This window comes from Centruroides vittatus, unplaced genomic scaffold, assembly GCF_030686945.1.
Source record: "Centruroides vittatus isolate TY-2023 unplaced genomic scaffold, ASM3068694v2 contig_1035, whole genome shotgun sequence".
In the NCBI taxonomy this organism is placed as follows: Eukaryota; Metazoa; Arthropoda; class Arachnida; order Scorpiones; family Buthidae; genus Centruroides; species Centruroides vittatus.
The window spans coordinates 1460602-1473468 of record NW_027120673.1 but is presented as its reverse complement, the minus strand read 5'-3'; the positions used below and the strand labels follow the sequence as shown (position 1 = coordinate 1473468).

The following is a 12867-nucleotide window of genomic DNA, read 5'->3' as shown; positions in this document are numbered from 1 at the left end:
TATACGAAAACAAACTTTAATTTCCTGTTATTTATAACTATCTAACTTACAGAAAAAGATGATTATTATTAATTTTACATATTTCAATTTGATCATTTTCTAATTAAGTTGCTTTAACGGAAGAGATGTGTCAGTGTTTGTCGAAAATCTTTCAACTTGAAATTCTCTCAACTGACATGTAAAATCTATAGCGATGAATTTGTCATACCAAATGTTCTCTTGTTTACATTTCTAAGAGAAAGGCGTGAATCTTCTCTTCTGGGTTAAACGATTGATTGAGATTCTGTTTAGACAATTCTAGCACAATAAATGAAACTATCCAAAAGATAATTAATTAGTATTACAATGATGCAATGATAAATAAAAATGTTAATTGTTGTTAAGTTAATGTGGAAAACGAACGAATAAAACTTCAATTAATTCCTACCTTTGTGAGATATTCATTTATCTAGAAACAAGTTTTTTAATGATAAATTAAGCACAGAGGTAGAGAATTTTCAATGCAAGTATACAGTACATTATAATGTTCAACGCATCGCTTAACACACTCAATATTAAGCAACTATACAAATAAAAATATTAGCTTTTATTAAGCTAAAATGGAAAACAAACGAATAAATTGCAATTCCTTCTATCCCTATGAACTATTTATTTATCTAAAAGAAGAGTTTAAGCGATGTATTACACATAGAGGACAGAGAATTCCCAATGCACACGACATATATCGTTTAACAAATTCAATATTAAGCAACTGTACACAAGAAAATAGGTTATAGAAACTGTAAAGAGTCTTTGTTTATTAAAAAAAGGTTAAATTTTGCGTCGTGTAATACATCAAATTAACAAAGAAATTTTAGATCCGAACCTAGAGATTTATCAAAAAAATGAGAACAAATTACATGGGATATAACTAAGCATCTCGTTACTTGTTCCCTGTGATGCACAACATATCTAGTTATTACATCTAAACTGTATACAATAACAGTAGTGTAATTTTGACAATATCATTACATAATATCAAACTTTATCTTAAATCATTATTCATAATATAACTCTCGTTTACATATGATTAAACATAAGTCAAAGGATTTAATTAAATATCCGAATAACGGAATTTTAATTAAAGATCTTGATTTTCAAACTTCTAGTATTATTTCTTAGGAATTTTAATAACAAAAGAATGAATTGATATCATTAAAATAATGAAATGAATAATGATAAATATATTTATTAGATAAAAAAAAAAGGATTTATTTAACTTATTTATAACTCTAGAGAGTTAACAATGTTTACCTTTCATCGGCAAAAAATAAATAAATGAAATGAAATTTTGATAAATGGAAAAAAGAAACAAGAGAAACAGATAAACTAATGGTAAAAAGTTCTAGATCGTGCTAATAAAACTCCTCAATATTTTGGCGAATTGAACAATCTAAGAATCAAGTTTTTCTCTCCAATGACGAAAATTACATCATGTTAAAGTAGTCATGTTCTTTGCTCTGGAACACTTATTACATCAATATTATTTAGTGTCCCATCGAAAACCTTTTACGTCAAAATGCTTTCAAACAATAACCAAGACGATAGACCCTTATGTTTTATACTTAATTCTATTAAAGAAATTATTTACTAATAAAATTCATACACATATATAAACACTCAACTTTCGTATTAAATCGTCGATTTTATTGCGCTCAACACATTACAATCATTTTGAATTCATTGCTTAGAAATTTTGATACAGACAGATTAGTTCAGTGAATAGATTTCTGCTTAAATAGAATTCTAGAGATTACTTAGCAACTGAATATTTATTAGTATATCTCATTTAATAATTCGGGATTTAATACTGAGATTACCGAGCCTTACGTAGATTATTCAGAATAGTTTAGGTACTAAGTCTTTAAATGGTAATTACAGGAATTTGCATACTGTAGAGCAAAGCAAGAAAATGATAAAATAAATGACTGATAAAATTGTTTAAGATAAAATGATAAAAGTCGAACGTCTTAATGATATCGTTACGCTTAATTATCTGATAATTTACAGGATATTTTTTCGTTAAAAACTATTCTTAAACACAAAGGAAAAGGAAGTGGAAACAAAAAGATAAAATAAAACCAATACTTGTCGTAAACAAAAGCTATCCAATTTAAGTTGCAATCCACGTAACGAAAACAATTGTTATTCGGAGCGAATTTTGAGGAATAAACTTCTTTTAAGAATTTAACGTGATTAACAGGATTTTACGAAATCCTAAATGATCAATTATCTATTTAATATTAATGATATATTGTTAAAGTTAGTAAAAACAATTCTATGCATTAACTGTTTAATAGAATAGAATTATTTTATACTTAATTAACGAGAAACACAATCATAAAAAGTTATAATTAAACAAATTTACAAAGACGTTTATTAATTTCTACATTCTTTCGGAAAATATGATTTTTTTCGAACAATTTTATGTTTATAAAGAGATTTTCTAATTTAATTTATATAATTTATATCATAAAATGTTTTAAAAATATGATACTTTATAAATATTCTTTATGAAAGATATCTTTCATCATAAAGACTATTTACAACCCGTTCATAAAGAAATTCTATTAAACGGTTAGTAATATTTTCATCCAATTCTTAATTACTTGTATTATTTTCTTCATCTTTCTTATAAAAATTGACTTCTCGAAACAAAATTAAAAAGCAAAATTCGTTCTTTTTTTTATATGCGAGTAACTTTCAATATCATTAAAGAAAGGTATACAAAGATCAAGTCAATTGCATTAGGAATAGACTTAAATTAAATATATAAGAAAAAGTTAAAGATTTAAAGCAGAAAATTTAATTATTGCCAAGTTGAATCTAGTTGAACGACATTAGATTGCAAATGGCAGCAATAACCATACACGAAATTTATGAGAAAGCGTCACGGCCCCAAGTTAGGCAGATTTAGATTGTTATTGTGCACCAATGCCTGCAAGCGTATCCTGCATTTTCATTGAACCATTCCAAGATAATAATAATCAATAAATTTTTTTAACTCTTATACACATTCAATAAGAAGAATTTTAGTTTTTTCTACATATAAAAAAATAGATCAAGGTTGTTTATTCAGAATTATAACCTCCAAAAAGAAAACAATAACAACGTCGTCGGAAAGTTTAGTATGAAAATTTAACAGCTCATGTTCCTTTTTTTAAAATAACTTATTGGGGTTACTTAGATATTCTTTTCGCATAAAATGTATAAAATTTTTATTTATCAGGAAGGAATTTTTGTAGCCTTAAGTTATTTTAAAATGAAGTACCAGTAAATTTTTCCGTTTTAGTAAATAACTTTGATTTTGAAGAAGTATGAAATTCTTATGAAAAATTCCGTTTTTCTTATATATAAAATGCTTATAAAATCTATATTTAAGAGTATATTTTAGTGGCTTTTATAATATTAAAAAGAAAAAATAATAATATCTTTTCGAAAAGAACTTCAAAGATTTTAGGTAAATTTATAAGCAGCAGCAATGAATTATTAATTTCTGTTATTTACAAAAAGTCGTATAAGGAATGACATTATCAGTGAAATCATTTTGAAAAAGGACATCGTAGAAAGTAATCGCGTGTTTGTTTTTCAGATGTAATCAGTATAAATATCTAGAACTAGGTTAAAATGATTCTTAACGCAACAATCTTCTCCTGGACGGCTGCATAAATTTCAAGTTATTGTTTCAAATTTATCACGAGTTGATACAAAATAACATAAATGTTAATGCTAAATGTTCTTCTTTTCTTTTGAAAGATTATCTCAATAAAAAACAAGCAATTTTTGAATATAAATAAGGAGAATTCTTGAAAATTGATATAAAAGTATTTGCTATAGGAGAGATGAGAGATGTTATATGAGACAGATAAACATAAACTTCGTTGATCCATAGAATCTAAGAGTTTATTACATGTACAATATCTATTTATATCCATTGATGGTTATTGGTCATAATGCTATTTTCTTTCTCATCTGTTTTATGTATCGATAAAATTCTTAAAAATAAAATTGAAAACAAACAATGTCATAAAAATTTTAGATAAATAAGCATATAATTATTTTAAAATTTTTTAAATTTCTTTCTTACAGCGCTATTTTTAACATTTTGAAGAGAAATTTAATAGAGTAGTCCAGAAGAATGACATTTATATTATCATTATTCTTATTATTAATTAAATTTTCTTTTACGCTATTAAGTTATAATTATTTTGATTCAAAATTATCAAACAGTGAAAGGTTAGTATTATAGAAAAGCACAATAACTCTATGATGACAAGGATTGATGAATGCATTGATGTAAGCGGAGAGCGCTTTTGTAACAATTGATATGATTATATTCTCTTTTGTTTTGTATGTTTAAACATTATATTCTGCACACACATTGCACATATGTTATAGTAATAGAATTTTTTTTGCTTAAATGTGAAATCTTTACCTATCCTATTATTTCTGAATCACCCAAGTTTCACTGAAGGATTTACTCCTCAATTAATTAATAAATTCTTAACAAATTTATATATCGGTGATATCGATTAATTTTCATTTTTAATCGGCGATTAAAAATAGTAACGAATAAAGGGCAATTATATATATCTGTATATACAATACACCAATTGTGTATCATCTTTCATTACATTTTTCCAATTGAATATTCGAACATTTTTATAATCTAAGTATGGAAGCAATATAGAGTTTAAATTTACAAATTGATAAATTCTTGTTTAAGAAAGAGCTGCATATAAGAATAAAATAAATATTTAAAATAATATTACCCATTTTATTATAATGTATTTTCAAAGTATAATAATAGAAATATTATTATTTAAGAGCCAGAGAGAGATAAGACGATGCTAGAGCCAATTATAAATTTTAGAACCATAAAAATATATAAATAAAATCGATAAAATAAATAAAAGCATAATTTTTTTACTACTTGACAACGAAAAATTGATTTATATCTCGTTAATATTATATAAAAGACTAAATTCTGAGACCTTCTTTGTTCTGATACCTGCCAAAAATTCATGCAAAATATTTTCTATCAGGCCCGATTGATATCATGTTTTTACAAAAGAAAATAAATTTTGAGGCCCTCTATTTGCGTGGTCCCTCTATCTGGTCCTAGTTTAAGTATTATAAGTATAAAATATGATATTTTTCAATTAAAAATAAGGAAAAAAAAGTTCATCGACGTGATGTTAATAATTAATATTCACTATCAAAAATGTATTCTGATATTATTAACCTCGATTTTTCTTCTTTTCCTTTAAGTAAGACTAAACTAGCGATAACAGAATGACAGATTTCACAACAACAGCAAGTTGTATCGTTAGAGCAACCACCAAGAGATAACAGAAATAAGTTGAATAAAACTTATTGAAAATTTATTAAAACTGAAAGGAAGAATTTCATAAAATTAAATATTGAAGCTTTATATTAATTACTAATAACTTATCACTACAAAGTTTAATTATTAATAAATTAAATCAATTAATTAGTTTCATAACTTCACATTAATCAAACATAATTATATGATATACCATGTGATTTTACTAAAGTTTCTTTGATGTAATAATTACATTATTGACCTGGTTACATATATATTTCATACGAATTAAGTTGATTCACGTAAATATAAATATAAAAACAGCTAGAAAAGAATTTTATATTAAGTTATTACATTTAAAAGCTATAAATTGAATCTTTTAAATCTAATGAAATGACTTTTAAAATTATAAAATAAAATAAATAAGATATAAATGTACGGTTATTAAATTGAAAATAATATACTTGTGTATTTTTTTACAAAGTTTCAAGAATATAAATCTAGCATTTTTATATATTAACTTTCATTTGAACTTCATAAGCATGATAGTAACATCATCTTCCTAATCTATTCTGGCATCTCTAGATATACCTTCGGGTCGTAGATCAAGTGACATTTCAACGTAATTGTCACCTTCAACTATCATCAGAATACCCAACATAACTTTGTTGTCATCAGTGGGCGATGTAATCATACCGCAAGTAGAAAGGGAGCGAGAATGAAAAATCAATATAATAATTTTTCCAGCAATATTTTACTAGCAATTTTCATAATTAAAACTGAGAATAATTTAATAAATTTAAGTTGTTGTAAAATCCCCGATAAACAATACACAGGTATTAAAAGATTTTAAGTACAGCCATTCTGAATTTAATAAATGAAAAATTTATATATAATTTTATTTCCCATTGATATATTTATTAATTGATTAACAAATTGATGTATTATGTCGTTAATAGAGTGCGGCGTAAGCTTTTAATGGTTTGATTTTTAATATTTTTACCTTAATCCACCAGCGAATTGATGTCTCTAAACATAAAAGCATTTCAGTTATTTAAAGGAAAATTTTCTATTACCTCCTCATTTTAATAAATCTACTTTCCATTAACCTCAACTTTTCATTTAAAAGGCATTTAGATTTCATAAAAGGGTCGAATAATTGAAAACTTAATCCTTAATACCAGTTAATTCCACTTCTGGTTAAACAATGAGAGTTTAGTTACAGTTACTTAATTAATTTATTTACAGAAAATTTCCTTATTTAAATAAAATTATTAACAGTTTAGCATTTAAATTATTGTCCTTTTTTTTAATACTTTATATTTTATGTTTCATAATCTCCGAATTATGATGATATATATGAATTACATATGTAATGTAGATAATATATATGAATTACACGAATCTTTTATGAAAAATATAAAAATAAGTTGATGTAATTTTCTATAAAATTTTGTTTATTATTTTTTTAAAGGAAAATTTCACTCATTGATCGTTCTCGATTACAAAATTTGAATGTTATTTACATTTCAAAACTTTAAAAAACTATATTTTATATTTAAATAAATATATATTTAAAAGTATGCGAGTTTAAATTACTTGTAAATTTTTAATTTATAATAATTAGAAAGAGAGAGAGAGAGAGAGAGGAGAAAAACAATTAAGTTTCGCAGTTTTTTCTTGTGTTAAATGTTGTAATTCGACACTCAAAGTCATTGTTTTTTGTGTTTAGATTTTTGTAATTATTCAGAAACTGTAATTTTGATTAACTTTTAATTCGTTGCTCAATATCCGGGCATAAAGAAAATACTTCACCTCAATTAAATATTAAGGAAACGGAATGACTGTCGTCATGACAACATTCACATAGGTGATAATTGGTTAGGTGTAGTTGTAAGACAGAAAAATCAACCATTTAAATCCCGAAACACATGAATATATATAATTTTTTACCTTTTACAATATTTTGTGTAATAAAATTATGCAAATTAATTTATCTAATTGAAATGGCAGTTGGCAATGGTTAGGTGTAATTATTAGACAGAAATCATTTGAATCTTTCAGAAAATATATATATATATATTTTCATCCTTTACCATCTTTTGCACAATAAAATTACAGAAATTAATTCATCCATAATAGTTGGCATTCTACACAAATCAGCTTAACTTTCCCAAGGAGTAGGAGAATTAGTTTTGCAAGCAAGGGATTTCCTCGGGGAGCTACAAAAACATGAAAAAAATATAAAAAAAAGAGACGAAGGCCGATAAGGAAAATAAAATAGGTCATAAAAATCCTTATTAAGATTTATTACAAGAGATTTTTATACTATTAAACAAGTTTAAGAGTTAATTAAATTATTTGTAAATATCTGCGTTAATTTCCGATACGTGCTTTACAATAAATCAGCGAGTGTTGCTTTTGGAGAGTTAACAATTGCATGGAGACGTTCTTAGAGCATAAAGAGAAAGAAGTTTGCTATATTAAAACGGTGCTATTTCACTCGAACGTAGTGCTATAAAACGAAGGTGGGAAGAAAAAGACAGAAACGTTATTTGACTCGATTCTTGCAGAGGCTGCAAAGATATAAAAACATTTACTACCTCAGCTTAGCGGGACAAAGTCAACAAAATTATTCGCGAAAGAATAAAAATTGTTTTTCCTTCGACTGCCGTACTTTTCTATAAGATAGATTGTGTTACAATCCAACGAGGTTATTCCACGGATGTTTTTATTCATAGAGAATAATATAAATATATTATTTTCTCATATTCATTTTCCTTACGCCCTTAATTATTCGTCCTGCCAGTCTTTCCGAATTGTTGTGTTTCGTTATTTACTCAAAATTAAATCTGAAATAATGACTTAAGTTTTGAACGAGAATTTAGAGCAATAAATTTCGATAATATTTTGTCATTTTAATAATAAATTTTGAACATTTTTTTTTTTGTTTTAAATGTTGAACAGTGGCGTAACACTATTAAGCGTGGTTAAGTAACGCTTAAGGGCTCGTGACATAAGAGACCCAGACTAGGCCCCAGACACTGTTTCTACGGAATAAATTTAAAATTGATAATCTAAAAATTGTATTTAAATTCCTATACCATTAAGAATGCGGAGGGAGGGACTAGGAGGGATCCTTCAATACTTAAGGCTCTTTATCATATTTTGCTTAAGGGACTAAAAATTTCTATTCATGTCACTGCTGTTGAACAATAAAGTTGAATAACATTTTGATTCTTAGCAATAAAAGTTTAAAAATATTTTGAGTTTTGAGTAATAAATTTGATAAATATTTCAAGATTTTAAAACAATATATTTCAACAATATTTTGACTTTTTAACAGTATACTGTGAACAAAATTCTGGCTTTTGAACCAGCGGCGCGTTATCCTATGGGCAAAAAGGAAATTGCTTGGGGGCCCTATCAATAGGGATCCTGAACCAATCTTTTATAAGAAAATATTCTTCCAAAATATTTTCCCGAAGAAAAATGCCTGAAGTTAATATTATACTTGGGACTCCCTAATTCAAATTCGCCTGGGCCCCGTGAAAGCTATAACGCGTCACTGTTTTGTACAATAAATTTTGATAACATTTTGGCTTTTGAATACCAAATTTCAACAGTATTTTAACTTTTAAGCAATTTTGAGCAACAAGTTAAAACAATGTTCTGACTTCTAACGATACAGCAATTACATTTTAACAATAAAATTAAACGTTTTGAATAATAATAATTATTATTATTATTATTTCAAACAAAATTTTATATTTTAAACAACATTTTTTTTTAAATTTCGAAATCAAATTAAATTTTGCGTAATATTTAAAATTTTTAACAATAATAATTACACAAGAGAACGGAGTGACGTCTGGATTTTTAATTTTAAAAAAATAAGAAAATTACGTTTACTTAATTATGGTAAATGCACAGTTTAATTATATATTATTTTGTCAGTTAAATATTATTTTAAACGTGAGATGATCTCTTTTCCTGATCCCGTGTAACCTTTTTAACCCAGAGATACCGGATATTCACTAAACCGTGCTTTAGAAAGTAGGTAAGGTATTGAAATGTTTCGTACATTTTTGAGGAAAAGGAGTCAAATTAAATAAAGTTCTCTTTGTCTAAAATGGAAATCAAGTTTCTAAAAAAGAAAATGTATTCTTTGAAGAATTTTTTTTTTCCTTAGTAAAAAATCGAGCGAGAAGAGAGACGAAAAATAAATTTAACAAATATGTTACTTTTTATTTTAATATTAACCATTTACGAACAAAGTTCCATTTTTGTAAGGAATTTAGCATACAATAAAAGTGAAAATGCCTGTAAATAAATTTAATTTTAAGAGACAAAAGTTGTAACACGTTTTAAGACTATTAAATGAAGAAAATTTAAGTCAAATTTTTTTTCCTACAATTTAATTCTTAACATTATATCTACTGTCTAAGTGTATATATGTATATACATCACTAGATAAATCAGCGAATCGTAAAGAATTTATGTAGGAAAAGGAAATGATGACATAGGAAAAAACAGGATATTTCTTTGGATATGTTTTTTTTTCTTTCTTTTGCAGTAAATATGAGGTATCTCGAGGTTTGAGGCCAAATATTCTACTGTGATGGATGAATACTAAACGTCAAACACATCTAACAAAGTAACAGTTAGGGGGCAAGAAAAAAAGAAAGAAAATAACTAAAGATGCCAAACATGTGGTATGAATACATCTTTCCTCGAAAGTTCTAGTCAACGGATTGCAACTACAAATTTATCAATAGCGAGTAGTTCGCAAACAAAATATCGAGTTTTCTCGAAAATTTCTTTAATTTAAACAAGAGTTAGTTGCTTATACAAGTGGAACAGCCTATGAGGCATCTCCTTAGGGGATTTCTTCTGTACACCTACTTGTTTTATGTATGGTGACTATGCAGGTCAAGACAGTTAATGTCAGTGTAAACGAAACGTGATATAAATTCACTGGACAATTAAAGACAAACGAGAATTCTTCTTATATCTTCTACGAGCAGTAACAGTAACCTCCTTCGTTTTTGATTTATTAATTCTTTATATTTATATACTTATATAAAAATAATACAATAAGAATACGACGCGTTTGCCTGTAGGATCGTTACTTATATAGTTAACAATCCTACAGAAGAACTCGTTATACAAAGTTTTATCGCTTAACAACGATGACAAGATTACTTTCCGATCGATTAAAAACTTCAAACTTAAAAAATATTTAGATATAGAAAAAAAATAACATTTTATAACTAAATTTTATAAATATTTTTCTAATTTTTTAAACGCGTTTAAAATAAAATTTATACAACAAAGATCGATTCATCTATTTATAAATAAAGCATTTAACAGGTGAAAAGTACATAAAACTTTAACGTATTTATCATATTCATAACGCAATTAACACACTTTTTGCGCATAAACTGTTACAGACATATTAATTACGTTATTAGAGGCATATTTATTTAAATAATAAATTTTATAGAAACAGATATAAAGTTTATTTTAATTAAAGAAAATAACTTAAAAATTTCATACCTTATAAAAGTAATATATTTCATAATCATCTTCAGCACTTCTATTAGAACTCATATTGATGAATGTATAATTCCCTTCTAAATTAACCAAACTTATATTCATACCAACTGATTCCATTGTTGCCATTCACTTATAATTAATAACTCTTCTTAAACCAATTTTTTTAATAAAAAAAAAAAAAATATATATATATATATATATTTATATAGGTATATATAAATATATATAATAATAACTTTATAAGTATAGAAAATGTCTTTTACGTTTCGATTTTCCCATAACTGTTATTTAATTAAAGAAACAAAAATTAATTTAAGCTGTTAAGAAAATCACTAACACAAGCTCCTTCCATGCGACGTTCGACTGAACCAACGTCCGATCCCGCCTTCTGTTATCAGCCACCCTGTCACGTGACACGCAGACTCGGAATTCGCGGTAGAAGGAATATATTCCGCTTGTGAACAAGAAATACCAATGATGCCGAACTAAGTTTACTAGGAAAGAAGAAGGAGGAGGAGGAGGAGGAGGAGGGAAGAAAAAATACAATCCCGTTCATAAAATTTAAATTAATACACCTAAATATTTCTACTTCGCTTCGTGTTTTTTTACGTGTTAATATACGTAGAAAAAAATTATTTGTATTGGTTATAATATTTTTTTTTAAATTAAAAATATTCGAACTGTAATTATTTTCTAGTTTAAAACATTTCTATTTTTAAAAGTCATTTAATCAATTCCGGATGTTCTACTTCAAAATAACGTCGGAGTTTTCTTTCGTTAAGGTTAATTTTAATGAGAATTATGTGTTGTTTTAAAATAAAATTTATATCTTACCGTATAAATTTCATGATTAAAAAAATATTCCATATATATATAAAATCTGTTTTAATTATTATAAACAAACGTACATCTTTCGTCCAACTTGTATAATTTATATACAAAAACAAGCTTCTAGGGAGTTTTAAGAGGTGGATAGTTTATAAAGTTACATAATTACATTTTCTAGAATTATTTTATTGCTTTTTTAATGTTTAATGCAGTCCATTTACTAAATTTGTTCATAATTACGCATTGTAATAATAACATTGTCCTAGAGATAAGATACTTAAGAGAACATAATAAAGACAAGTAATAGTTATTTACTTCTAAGTAATGCATTACCTGTATACAAAGTGATATAAATGGACGTGTAATTGCTATATAATTCAAATTCTTATAGGAATTGGTTATTTTCTGATTAATTTCTCTCTGTATAAATTTAAATCTTAACTATCTATGTTAATAATATATTAAACCACGAGTTATTTTATGAAATATGTTATAATGTAAGGAACATTATACATAGTTGATGTAAGTGATAAAGTGTAACCGTCAATTACGGCCTTTAAGAAATGCAAATTTTAGTTAATATTAAGCTTTACATTTTTTAAAAATTATATAGATATATATTTAATTTTTATATGAATTTTTCTAAAATAAATATAGACAAATCGTGTTAGTGTAAAGTGTTGTTGTTCAGATTAGAAAGGATCTTGTTATAAATAAAACTGATTTAAAGTGTTTCTCTTAATCCTATTAGTTTCAATGTATACATTCTAAATAGTGATCCACACAGGAAAAGAAATACTTTCATTTCGTGATGCGAAAGTTCAATTGTACTTTTTGGAATTTATCTTCAGCATACAAAATAGAACATGAATTGAATTAAGAAAAAAAAGCAACACAAAATGTTATTCGCTTGTACCAAAACCACCTTCATATATACTACAGGCCTACATCTTTCCTATACTTTTCATATATATATATATTTTATTCTTTACAACAACAAAAAAATATATTTTTAGTTTTTAAATATCTAAAAATATCTAAATATCGACAGTACTTTCTTTGAAATTTTCAACGTTTTATACAGTCGAAAATCTGTATCGACGATACAATTTGAA

The 12867-nt window shown here is 25.7% G+C and overlaps 1 pseudogene; it reads right to left on the bottom strand.

The window, feature by feature from the left end:
• Positions 1 to 11265, bottom strand: part of LOC136968925 (cardioacceleratory peptide receptor-like) — a 61958-nt pseudogene extending 50693 nt beyond the window's left edge.
• Positions 11266 to 12867: the final 1602 nt, after the last annotated feature.